This window comes from Lithobates pipiens, unplaced genomic scaffold, assembly GCF_037356315.1.
Source record: "Lithobates pipiens isolate NorthernLeopardFrog02 unplaced genomic scaffold, aLitPip1_a1.2 Scaffold_1, whole genome shotgun sequence".
Classification (NCBI taxonomy): domain Eukaryota; kingdom Metazoa; phylum Chordata; class Amphibia; order Anura; family Ranidae; genus Lithobates; species Lithobates pipiens.
In genome coordinates, this window is record NW_027507685.1 from 101474966 (window position 1) to 101489127 (window position 14162).

Genomic DNA, 14162 nt, shown 5'->3' on the forward strand with positions numbered 1-14162 from the left:
GTAAAATTAGCCCAAATTTTTTATATATTATGAAAGACAATGTTACCTCGATTAAATTGATACCTAACATGTCACGCTTCAAAATTGCGCCCACTCGTGGAATGGCAACAAAGTTTTACCCTTAAAAATCTCCATAGGCGATGTTTAAGAAATTCTACAGGTTGCATATTTTAAGTTACAGTGGAGGTCTAGGGCTAGAATTATTGCTCTCGCTCTACCGATCACGGCGAAACCTCACATGTGTGGTTTGAACACTCTTTTCATATGCAGGCACTACGTTTTTTTACCTTCGAGGGGGCCCTTAAAATGATTTAAGGTCTCAGGGAACCATCGCTAAAAATGGTTATAGCTACTGATCATGGTACATATGGTGATCAAAGTGCCCCCTTTCAATAGTGTTCTGTAGAAAAGGCCCCCGCCCTTTTACATTAATGCTCAGTGAAGAAGGGCCTCTTGCAATAGAAAAGTGTCACCACTTCTTATCATTTATTATTATTATACAGGATTTATAAAGTGCCAACAGTTTACGCAGCGCTTTACAATATAAAAGGGAGACAATACAGTTATAATACAATAAAATACAAGAGGATTAAGAGGGCCCTGCTCAGAAAAGCTTACAATCTAATAGGGTGGGCCAGGTGGTACAAAAGGTTGTAACTGTGGGGAATGGGCTGATGGAAGTGGTAAAAGATTAGTTGGAGACATGATCGGCTTTCCTGAAGAGATGAGTTTTCAGGGATCACCTGAAGGTAGCAAGAGTAGGTGATAGCCGGACAGGTGGAGGTAGCGAGTTCCAGAGGATGGGAGAGGCTTTGGAGACATCCTGGAGACAAGCAAGGGAGGAGGAGACGAGAGAGCTTGAGAGTAAGGAGGTCTTGAGAAGAGCGGAGAGGACTATTTGGGGGATATTTGGAGACGAGATTGGTGATGTAGCTCGGGGGAAGAATTGTGACTGGCTCTGAATGTTGTGGTTAGAATTTTCAGTTTAATTCGCTGGGTGATTGGGAGCCAGTGTAGGGAATGGAGGAGAGGGTTGGCAGATGCTGAGCGGTTGGTTAGTCTGGCAGCAGCATTCGTGATAAACTGAAGAGGGGATAGCCTATGGAGAGGCAGGCCAATGGGAAGGGAGTTGCAATGGTGGTTAGTATGGAAGGCCCACCTTATATTGGTAGTCTTTGGAGAAGGACAGCCTTACATTGGTGGTAGATTGAAAAGTACCGCCGTTGCCCTGATAGTCAATAGAATAGTGCCAAATTATATCAGTGGTCAGTTGAACAAAGTGACACCACTTACATTGTTGGTTAGAAAAAAAGGTCAACCTTACATTGGTGATCATTGGAGAAGGGCTGCCTTACATTGGTTGATTAATAAATGCCTCCCTTATACTAGGTGGTTAATGGAAAAGTAGTGGCCAGTAACCACCAGTGGGAGAGGTGCCCCCATGCAATTTGTTGAAGAACCTTGTACATTGGTGGTTGTGGGAGAGAGTGAGGCCTTTACAATGAAGGTAAACTGAAAGAATGCCCTGCTACATTGGTGGTCAATGTAGTATGGTTAGTATGGAAGGCCCACCTTACATTGGTAGTCTTTGGAGAAGGACAGCCTTACAATGGTGGTCACTTGAAAAGTACCGCCATTGCCCTGATAGTCAATAGAAAAGTGCCCAATTATATCAGTGGTTTTTGTTGAAGAATCTTGTATATTGGTGGTTATGGGAGAAAGTGAGGCCTTTACAATGAAGGTAAACTGAAAGAATGTCCTGCTACACTGGTGGTCAATGCAATGAATGCCACCCATGTGCACAGCTAAAAAGATTATGCACGTCAATGGTTACTTATCTGAGAGATGAGAGAAGAAGCTTCACTGGTCCCCAACTGCTGCAGCTGGTCAGTTTTCCATTGCATGCCACTCAAGGAACCTCTTGCAACCTCTGGAGGAACTTAGCATTCCACAGAACCAGGGTTGAGAAAAGCTGGTATACCAGTTTTAGGATATTTTATTTGGTGGCCTCCAGCTGTCCCTTCAGTCTTGCCCAGCTGTACAGACCCCTCTTCTGTACTGAAATTGCTGGGTCTAAAAAAAAGGAATGTAATGAAAATTGAAACGTTTTACCTGAACATTTACTTAGCATGGTAATAAAGGGGGAAGGAAGCAGGGAAGGGCAAAATAGAACCCAAATAAACCTCAGTTTGAGGGCATGGTGATTGACTGAATCCTTCTGTCTTTCCTGTGGGTCTCCTCTTGTGTCAAACACCCATCAAATGATGAAGTCAGGAGACATTTGTTCACATTTATACACAATGGGTTTTTATCCACAGTCTGAACATTTTAAAGGACTCATAGTCATGTGACCACACATCTTGGGAGATTCCCATGGTCCATTTCCCAGGGTGTCATTACAAATGAGGCAATTCATTTAATAAGAGCTATTATAGTTCAAAGGTTTTCTTTGTTACAACAATAGTTCCTACTAAATATAGCATGTAACCAATCAGAGCTTGGGGCTTCCAATGGATCAATTAGTATGACTCTGTATCTTCATTATATTAATTCAGCCAATGGGTGGAACCCCTGAGAATTTTACGAGGGCTGCAGCATCTCATAAAAGCCTCCAGCATTGGGGATATTATACTGGATTCCATTATCCATTAGTTATTATTATTATTGTTGTTGTTATTATTATTTAATATTAGTGAGTATTATTATCATTATCATTATTATTATTGTTATTATTAATATTTAATATTATTGGTCATTTTTATTGTTATTATTTCATATTATTATTAGTAGTTTGTATTATTCTTAATAATAATAGTTTGTATTATTCTTAATAATAATAGTTTTTATTATCATTCAAAATAGTATCATTCTTAGCCCCTGTACACACGGTCAGAGATTTCCACAATCAAATCCGTCAGATTTTGCCCGTCGGATTTTGTCCGTCGGATCTTGTCCGAAACTGTTGCATACACACGGTCGGACAAAGTTGGCGAAAAATCCGATCTTTCAGAACGTGATGACGTAATTTCATTACGATGGGACTACATTCAGGCTAGTAGTTAATAGCTTTGATGTAGGAATTTGATCTGAGCATGCGTGGCACTTGGTCCGATCAAAATTCTCTACACATGATCGGAGTTTGTCCGACCGGCCCAGTTGGTCGGGAAATATTTCCAACATGTTGGAAAATTGGGTCCGACGGATATTCCAATGGAATCAATCCGATGCATACCACACACAGTCGGATTATCCGACGACATGGTCCGATAGGACACATTCCGACGGATTCTCCGACCGTGTGTACAAGGGCTTATAGCCCATTAACCCTTCCGTTGTCAGAGCTGTTGTTGCTTTTTTTTCCGCACAAATTATATATTTTCTAGAAGCAGACACCCTACAGCGGGGGTCTCCAAACTTTCTTAACAAAGGGCCAGTTTACTATCCTTCAGACTTGGGTGTGGGTGGACTGTGGCCAGTGTGAGCAGAAAATGCCCTGGTGTTATTGTGAGTAGGCAACGCCCCATCATTGGTATAAGTGGGAATAATAGTGCCCCATCATTGGTATCAGTTAACAGTGGGAGGAATAGTGCCCGATCATTGGTATCAGTGGGGGGAATAGTGCCCCTTCATTGATATCAGTACAAGAAATAGTGCCCCATTATTGCCATCAGTGGGAAGAATAGTGCCCCATCATTGGTATCAGTGGGAGGAATAGTGCCCCATCATTGGTATCAGTGGGAGGAATAGTGCCCCATCATTGGTATCAGTGGGAGGAATAGTGCTCCATCATTTTTGTCAGTGGGAGGAATAGTGCCCCATCATTGGTATCAGTGGGAGGAATAGTGCCCCATCATTGGTATCAGTGGGAGGAATAGTGCTCCATCATTGGTGTCAGTGGGAGGAATAGTGCCCCATTTTTGGTGTCAGTGGGATAAATAGTTCCCCATCAGTGGTATCAGTGGGAAGAATAGTGCCCATCATTGGTATCAGTGGGAGGAATAGTGCCCAATCATTGGTATCAGTGGGAGGAATAGTGCCCCATCATTGGTATCAGTGAGAGGAATAGTGCCCCATCATTGATATCAATGGGAGAAATAGTGTCCCATCATTGCCATCAGTGGGAAGAATAGTGCCCCATCATTGGTATCAGTGGGAGGAATAGTGCCCCGTCATTGGTATCAGTGGGAGGAATAGAAACACAAGCATATGTAGAACACCTTTGGGATGAATTAGGGCGGAGACTGTGAGCCAGGCCTTCTTGTCCACATCAGTGCCTGACCTCACAAATGCACTTCTGGAAAAATGTTCAAACATTCCCATAGACACACTCCTAAACCTTGTGCATCCCAAAGGTGTTCTATCGGTCCAGGTCAGGGCTCTGTGTAGGCCAGTCAAGTTCCTGCTCCCCGAACTCACTCATCCGTGTCTTTATGGACCTTGCTTTGTGCACGGGTCCAAACCATTTGGTGGAGGGGGGTTTATGGTGTGGGGTTGTTTTTTCAGGGGTTGGTCTTGGCCCCTTAGTTCTAATGGAGGGAACTCTTAAGGTGTCAGCATACCAAGACATATTGAACAATTTCATGCTCCCAACTTTGCGGGAACAGTTTGAGGATAGCCCCTTCCTGTTCCAACATGACTGCGCACCAGTGCACAAAGCAAGGTCCATAAAGACATGGATGACCAAGTTTGGGGTGGAGGAACTTGACTGGCCTGCACAGAGTCCTGACCTCAACCTGATAGAACACCTTTGAAATGAATTAGAGCGGAGACTGCGAGCCTGACCTTCTCGTCCAATGTCAGTGCCTAACCTCACAAATGCTCTTCTGGAAGAATGGTCAAACATTTCCATAGACACACTCCTAAACCTTGTGGACGGCCTTCCCAGAAGAGTCAAAGCTGTTATAGCTGCAAAGGGTGGGCCAACTCAATATTAAATCCTACAGACTAAGACTTAGATGCCATTAAAGTTCATGTGAGTGTAAAGGCAGGTGTCCCAATACTTTTGGTAATATAGTGTACATAGCATCATTAAAGTAGGCTCCTGGTTTGAAGGTAGTAGCAAACTACAAGTGGGCAAAAAGGTGTCTTCCACCTAAATCAATACAGCAAAACATATTATGTGTGGTCTGGTGCCCCCAGTGGTGCACCTCTATCCCTATGAATACACATATAAGAAACACAATTATGCCCTGAGACTTTAAACGAGGTGCAACACAGCCATGATCTTCTAAAATTGTAAAATAGAAGAGCTTTTTTTGTTTTTTAATTATCATCTGCATTACCAATTCCTGATACAAAGGGACTCCTTAATAGATAATTGCTGCTGGAAATGATAATTAGCACTGCGTATAAAAAGAAGCTTTAATCAACCATTCCTAGGTGAGCACATTCCACGGTAAAGTGCAAAAAGACTTTAAGCGACATGTTTATTTCCTGTATATTTATGTTGGAATTGTGTAATATTTCTAATCCCCGCTTAAAAAAAACATGCCGACGTGAGTTAAAGATGGTAAAATGGAATTCAAGGAAAGATTTATCGGTTCAAGCCATTAAAAAAAAAAAAACGACGCTTGGGAACGGCCGGACAAGATGTTTACGTTCCACCAAGGCGACTGCTCTCCATATGCTCAGTTATGTTTAGGAACGACTCCGCTGCAAAACTAACTTTTGTTTTGCCGAGCAGCCGCAATGTATATATATATATATATATATATATATATATATATATATATATATATATATATATATATTCGGCGGTAATCTCCAGCAGTTTCTTTTGTTGTATAGCATTTCACGTACATCGTTGTTCTCTGCTTCAGAGAACGTTTACATTCGATGTTGATGATGTTGCCTCTGGCAGGGTAAAACCTAAGTTTTCTCTGATTGCTTTAGGTTGCCTGGAACGAAATATGTCCTGATTTGTTGCCAAGCTGACTAAGTTGCATTTAGGATTGAGATGTCAAACTGGGACAAGTGGTGTTCATGCTACCAACAGATTTGTATTATTTTCTGCTGTGTGTTTATATGTAATTTTATTATGTGCATTTATTAAGTGCAAGAAATGGATTCGAGCAGAATAGGGGATAGGCTAGATAGTACATGTATATTACCTTACCCAAAACTTCACCCCACATTCTTTACAGTTGAGCCAGGTACCAATTCTAAGGATAAACTATTAGTAGCAAGAGGTGAGGCAAATACATGTTTAACAAATTACTTTCGTAACTTCAAGGTAGACAATTTCAGGGCACACAACTTTCGGGTGGACAACTTCTGGGCACACAACTTCAGGGTGGACAACTTGAAGACACATAACTTCAGTGTAGAAAACTTTAGGGTAGACAACTTCAGAGCACACAACTTCAGGGTGGACAACTCGAAGACACATAACTTCAGGGTAGAAAACTTTAGGGTAGACAACTTTAGGGTGGACAACTTCAGGGCACACAACTTTTGTGTGTACAACTTTAGGACACACAACATTAGGATGGACAACTTCAAGACACACAACTTCAGGGTAGAAAACTTTAGGGTAGACAACTTTAGAATGGACAAATTCAGGGTGGACAACTTCAGGGCACACAACTTCAGGGTAGACAATTTCAGGACAGACAACTTCAGGGTAGACAGCTTTAGGACAGACAACTTCAGGGAGGACAACTTTAGGTCACACAACTTCAGGGTGGGCAACTTTAGGGTGGACAACTACAGGGCATACAACTTCAGGGTGGACAACTTCAGGACAGACAACTTCAGGTCTTACAACTTCAGGACAGACAACTTCAGGACACACAACCTCAGGGTGGACAACTTCAGGGCACTGTCAGGTCACCTGAGGGAAGATGACAGATGCACACTGTTAGGGTCAGAAGTGCCCCGCTATGGTAGTGGGCCCTATGACTGACTGCTGCGGATGGAACTCGGGTGGTCCAGAAAAGTAGGTCCAACAGCACCAACACAGATTCCCCAGGTCGCGCAGTCTAAGAGCCAGCAGGTGTTCATCAGAGCCTCTAGTGGTGAGGATGGACTGCGCTGCAACTGGTTCCAGGTCGTGGCCCCCAAGGTCTCCTAGCTTACGCTCATGGTAGGCTACAAGAGGATAGAGAGGAAGCAGCAGCCCAGGACAACAAGGGATAATCAGAACTTCAGAAGATAAGCCAAAGGTCGGGGAAACTAGCAGACAAGGATAAACAGAGAACACGCCAAAGGTCAGGGTAACAAGCAGGCCAGGACAGTCAAAGAACAAGCCAAGGTCGGTAACGTAAACAGATGTAGAGCACACGGCAAGCAAGAGACAGGAAACCAAACACACAATATTGCTTGGGCACAGCACAGTGTTAAATATTGTATCCTGTAGAGGCTAGGGTGGAGCCACGCTGAAGGAAAGATTACTAAACCATGCAGGTGTGAGAGTGCAGCCCAAGGCTGCCACACAGACCAAGTAAGCAGACAGACAGACAGGGCATGAAGGTATTACTGCTGATTCATTACAGGCATACAGCTTCAGGGTGGACAACTTCAGGGTCCACAACTTTAAGGTAGACAACTTCAAGGCATACAAATTTAGGGTAGACAACTTAAGGGCACACAGATTCAGGGTGTACAACTTCATGGTACACAACTTCAGGATAGATAACTTCAGGGCTTACCACTTCAGGGTGGACTTCTTCAGGACAGACAACTTCAGGGCTTGCAACTTCAGGGTGGACAACTTCAGGGCACACAACCTCAGGGTGGACAACTTTAAGTCACACAGCTTCAGGGTGGACAACTTCAGGGCACAAAGTCGTCCACCCTGAAGCTGTGTGCCCTGAAGTTGTCCACCCTGAGGCACACAACTTTAGGGGGGACAATTTCAGGGCACACAATTTCCGGGTAGATAACTTCAGGGTGGACAACATCAGGGCATGCAACTTCAGGGTGGACAACTTCAGCATGGGCAACATCAGGGCACACAACTTTAGGGTAGACAACTTCAGGGCACACAGCTTCAGGATGGATAACTTCAGGGCACACAGCTTCAGGATGGATAACTTCAGGGCACACAGCTTCAGGATGGATAACTTCAGGGCACACAATTTCAGCGTGCACAAGATCAGGGCATGCAACTTCAGGGTGGACAACTTCAGCGTGGACAACATCAAGGCACACAACTTTAGTGTGGACAACTTCAGGGCACACAGCTTCAGGATGGATAACTTCAGGGCACACAACTTCAGCATGGACAACATCAGGGCATGCTACTTCAGGGTGGACAACTTCACCGTGGACAACATCAGGGCACACAACTTTAGTGTGGACAACTTCAGGCAACTCCAGGGAACAAAACTTCTCACCAATTATGATAGCTGTCGTCAGCACTTCCCCAAGTTGGGCACTCCATGTCCTCCACTATTTATCTATGGGGAGAACGCCACCTAGAAGCCAAACTGGGAATGGTAATAACATGACCTTAAATATAGTGCAGGAGAGACAGCTTTGCCCTTACCTTGGATAAGAGGGCTTAAAATAAATATCCTGAAGAGGGTCCACCAGGGGAGGTTGCAAGGACCAAGACATACAAAGATACACTCTTTAAGGATCTGACTTCTGGGGCTTTCCTTAGGGGAAAGCAAGAGAGGGCAGGAGAGGGATTAATGGGACTATTCAAATCCCAATTTGGGATTTGGGATGTAGGACTCTGAGCCTGACCGTTCCTTCTTCTAGCCTCATAAAAGGAACATCTTCTGGAAATTGACTGGTGCTGGGTGCGGCTGCTACTGGAGTCCATTGCCTTATTGTCTGAGGAAAATATGGAATGGGCTTAGTGGTACTGGTTAGGCCAAGCTGGGGCTTGGTCAAGAAAAGATCCCATGCCTACAGCAGGGAGATGAGAGGGGCTTGAATATTTGTAATTTGATATGTCCCTCTGTCTCCCCTGCCTGTTTAGTGCTAGTTAGTCCTAGCTAAAACCTCAGTGTTTCTTCCATGTTTCCCCATTCAGTATTAATTCTTTGCATAACAAGGCTTAGGAAAGTCATTGTCTTTTTACATAAAAGACTGGAAAAATATCCTCTGTGCTGCACATAGCCGAGTAAATTTGCTTTGGATTCCACTTCTTCATCTTATGGAAGAGTTAAACTGTCTGTGGACGATGCCAAGTCAGCCGGTGAACCAAGGTGAACCAAGGATATGTGTGTGAGCTGCTCAGGTTGTATTGGAATGAAGGCCTGTGCCCACCGCTGTAGCGGCTGGCAAAGGAGCTTGTCTATACTCTAGGCAATGGTAAAGAGTGATAAAAAAATAAATGAAAAAATTAAAGGGACAGTGTAAAAAAAAAAAAAAATAAGAAAAAATAAATAATTAAAGTGTCCAATGACTCCATGCAGAACGTCTACGTAGGTCGCACACACATATGTTACGGTACGGCCAGCTGCTCCCAGAGACGATGAAAGAGTAGATCGTCTTGATTGCCTCTATGTCCTTTGAGGACCAGAGCGACATCATGACTTCACATCTGGTCCAGGATGTAAGTAAACACAACACAGAGGTGCAGGGGGCTATGTAATGTAAAGGGGATCAGAGGTGCAGGGGGCTGTGTAATGTAAAGGTGTTCAGAGGTGCGGTGAGCTGTGTGATGTAAAGGGGGCCAGAGGTGCCGGGGGCTGTGTAATGTAAAGGTGTTCAGAGGTGCGGTGAGCTGTGTGATGTAAAGGGGGCCAGAGGTGCAGGGGGCTGTGTAATGTAAAGGGGGCCAGAGGTGCAGGGGGCTGTGTAATGTAAAGGGGGCCAGAGGTGGAGGGGGCTGTGTAATGTAAAGGTGTTCAAAGGTGCGGGGGGTTCTGTAATGTAAAGGGGGCCAGAGGTGCAGGGGGCTGTGTAATGTAACGGGGGCCAGAGGTACAGGGGGATGTGTAATGTAACGGGGCCAAAGGTGCAGGGGGCTGTGTAATGTAAAGGGGTTCAGAGGTGCAGGGGGCTGTGTAATGTAAAGGTGTTCAAATGTGCGGGGGGCTGTGTAATGTAAAGTTGGTCAGAGGTGCAGGGGGTTGTGTAATGTAAAGGGGGTCAGAGGTGGAGGGGGCTGTGTAATGTAAAGGTGTTCAAAGGTGCGGGGGTTGTGTAATGTAAAGGGGACCAGAGGTTCAAGGGGCTGTGTAATGTAAAGGAGGCCAGAGGTGCCGGGGGCTATGTAATGTAAAGGTGTTCAGAGGTGCGGGGGGCTGTGTAATGTAAAGGGGGCCAGAGGTGCAGGGGGCTGTGTAATGTAAAGGGGGCCAGAGGTGCAGGGGACTGTGTAATGTAAAGGGGGCCAGAGGTGGAGGGGGCTGTGTAATGTAAAGGTGTTCAAAGGTGCGGGGGGCTATGTAATGTAAAGGTGTTCAGAGGTGTTGGGGGCTGTGTAATGTAAAGGGGGCCAGAGGTGCAGGGGGCTGTGTAATGTAAAGGGGGCCAGAGGTGCAGGGGACTGTGTAATGTAAAGGGGGCCAGAGGTGGAGGGGGCTGTGTAATGTAAAGGTGTTCAAAGGTGCGTTGGGTTGTGTAATGTAAAGGGGGCCAGAGGTGCAGGGGGCTGTGTAATGTAACGGGGGCCAAAGTTGCAGGGGGATGTGTAATGTACAGGGGTTCAGAGGTGCAGGGGGCTGTGTAATGTAAAGGTGTTGAAAGGTGCAGGGGCTGTGTAATTTAAAAGGGGCCAGAGGTGCAAGGGACTGTGTAATGTAAAGGGGTACAGAGGTGCAGGGGGCTGTGTAATGTAAAAGGGAACAGAGGTGCAGGGGGATGTGTAATGTAAAGGGGGCCAGAGGTGGAGGGGGCTGTGTAATGTAAAGGGGTACAGAGGTGCAGGGGGCTGTGTAATAAAATACATTTATGTTTTTCGTTGTAACATGACAAAATGTGGAAAATTTCAAGGGGTGTGAATGCTTTTTCAAGGCACTGTACATGGAATATGGCCCTTAAGTGGAAAAAGGTTGCTGACCCTCGCAGCAAGTCCAAAAAATAGCTTCTGAAAAACACATGCATGAATACTTTGTGACCTTAAAAAATTACAACAATCACCATTTTATTCCTTAGGGTCTTTGCTTAAAAAAAATATATATATGTATGGGGGTTCTAAGTATTTTTCTAGCAAAAAATACTGATTTAAACTTTTAAACAAAAGGTTCCAGAAAAGATCAGCAAGTGTTTATTCTCCCCCTATATTTTTTTAAAATATTTTTTATTATTTGATTACAGCAAAAAAAGACGTCCTTTGTAGTGTAATTGTAGTGTTTGTGTCCAGGAAATCAGAAGGAAGGGAGCGAAGGCGAATGCAGTAACCGTTCCTGTCTATTAGTCATAAGGAAAGCTACTGCGATGGATTTTCACAGAGGGCTTAGCCGCAAATCCCCCGTCTGTGTCGCCGTCCCTGCCAGGTTATGATGTGAGCCTCACATTGAAAATTTTGCAGTATGTTTTCTGTTTTGGACGCGCAGGCTGAGGTCAGTCCTGTGGTCTCACTTACATTCCTGAAGTGTGAACGCGCTGAGTCTGCACAATTGACGATTGTAATGGGATCGGTGTCTGGGGGTTTAGGTCATAACTTTTTTTCTTTTTTCATGCTGATTGCACTTTGGTTGCAAGGAATGGAAATAGGAATTTATTTCTGAGTACCGGAAAAGGACCACAGGGAGGTCTTACAATAAATCTGGGGCCCATTCAATATGTGTTGCTGCATCTGAACCTCGGTGCACCCTAACATTTGTATGGTAAAGCCGGGGCTTTTTTTTCTTCAATGGAAACTCAGTTCCGGCACTCTCAGCACCGAATGTATGTACTGGCAAGGGGGTGCTGGAGGGTCTATTGTTGCTGGTGGGGGATGTATTCTTGCTAGGGGGGATCCACTGTTGAGGGAGGGGATTACTGTTGCTGGCTGCTGGAGGGTCTAATGTTATCACTGGGAGGGCCTATAGTTGCAGGGAAGGGATCTGGATCTAATGTTTATGGAGGGGTCTTTGTTGTTGGCTGCCGGAAGATCTATTGTTACTGGTAGGGGGTCTATTGTTGATGGGTGGATCTATTGTTGTTGGGGGGGGGGGGTGGTATAGGGTATATTGTTGCTGGTGGATTGTCTATCATTCATGGGTGGATCTATTGTTTCTGGGGGAGTTTTGTTGTGGGGGTATAATATTGGTGGTGGGGGGTCTATTTTTGATGGGTGAATCTATTATTTCTGGGGGGATTTGTTGTGGGGGTATATTGTTGCTGGTGGGGATCTATTGTTGATGTGTAGATCTAATGTTTCTGGGGGTGTTCTGTTGTGGGGGTATATTATTGCTGGTGGTGGGGGTCTCTTTTTGATGAGTGAACCTATTATTGCTGGGGGGATTTGTTGTGGGGTATATTGTTGCTTCTGGGGGTCTATTGTTGATGGGTAGATCTATTGTTTCTGGGGGATGTTTTGTTGTGGGGGTATATTGTTGCTGGTGGGGGGAAGTCTATTGTTGATGGGTAGATCTATTGTTTCTGGGGGGGGGGGGTTTGTTGTGGGGGTATATTATTGCTGGTGGGGGGGTCTATTTTTGATGGGTGAATCTTTTATTGCTGGGGGGATTTGTTGTGGGGGTATATTGTTGCTGGTGGGGGTCTATTGTTGATGTGTAGATCTATTGCTTTTGGGGGGTGTTTTGTTGTGGGGGGCATATTATTGCTGGCGGGGGGTCTATTTTTGATGGTGAATCTATTATTACTGGGGGGGGGGGGGGGGTTGTGGTGGGGTGGGGTATATTGTTGCTGGTAGACTGCCTATTGTTTTTTTTTTGAAAATCTTTTTATTGAGATTTAGACAGTAAACAAGCAACAGGCAAACCAAAAAAATAAAATAAAAAAAGGACATATACATTGGTCACGACTAGAGTTATAGGCGTGGCGTATACAGAGTTGTAATATAAGACAGTTTGGTATATACAAAATACGTCGGAGAGTCTAAGGCACCTCAACGGCCACAGAGAGCTGTCTCCATGTGCAGCAGGACAGCTTGGAACTAAAACATGCTACTCAGATATACGACATTTTCACTGGTGCAGATTCCTATTTATTAACAGAAGATAACGTGTTAGGTAGGCTGTGGGTCAGAGGCTGTGGAGGCGTCTGCCAGCCAGTTGGACCAGACCTTGTCATATTTTTGCAGGCAACCCCTATTAACATAGCAGTCTTTGCAAAGAGGCAGGCTGTCGTTGACCAATTTTTTCCACAGGGAGAGAGGAGGAGGAGTTGGCTTACGCCAGCTGAGGGCTATGGCCTTGCGGGCATAGAAGAGAAGTAGCCCAACCAGGGTGCCACAGTGGGAATTATATGATCTATCAGGCCCAGTATGCAAATTTCTATGGAGGGTTGGAGCGATATGGAGGTGACCTGTGTTATGACCCTTAGTATCTTCTTCCAATAGTCGACAATGGCTGGGCAGGTCCAAAAAATATGAGTGAAGTCCCCCGGTATTGTCCCACAACGCCGACACCCCGGGGGAGAGGCGGGGTTCATTTTGTGCAATCTGTATGGGGTGAAATATGCTCGGTGGACCATCTTAAACTGTATTAGTCGATCTCTCAGGGAGACCAGGGATCTGAAAGGGAAGTCCCACATGTCATCCCAATCATCATTATCAAAGGTGGGAATGTCGGGCACCCATTTGTCTCTGAGTTTTCCCAAGGTAGGGAGGGAGGTCGTTATCAAATGGGAATAAAGTTTCGAGGTGGGCTTATTTTCACATCTGGACTTGAGGAGGTCCTCCAGTGTGGATTGGGGGCGAGAACTGGAGAACTGGCATCTGAAGGCATGGGAGAGTTGTAGATACCTAAAAAAATAGCTCTGCGGGACGTTTAAATCAGAAATCAACTTGGGGAGTGGACCCAGCGATTGGTCGGAAATTACTTGGTCCACTGTTTTAATGTTGAACTTAGTCCAAGCATGGGGTTCAGGTAGTTTGTAAAACTTCTCCAGGGTGGGGTTCAACCACAAGGGGGCAGCTGGAGAAAGTGCATTGGTGGGGTATTTTTCAATTTTAAGTCCTACCCCCCATGCACGTAACGTGGTGCGCATGGAGGGGGTCAGCGGGTATGGGGCTTTTGGGCCACGATAAAGTAAAAATGTCAGTGCTTCCAGTGACTTCACCACCGCCGCCTCAACCAAGGTGGCAGGGTTTG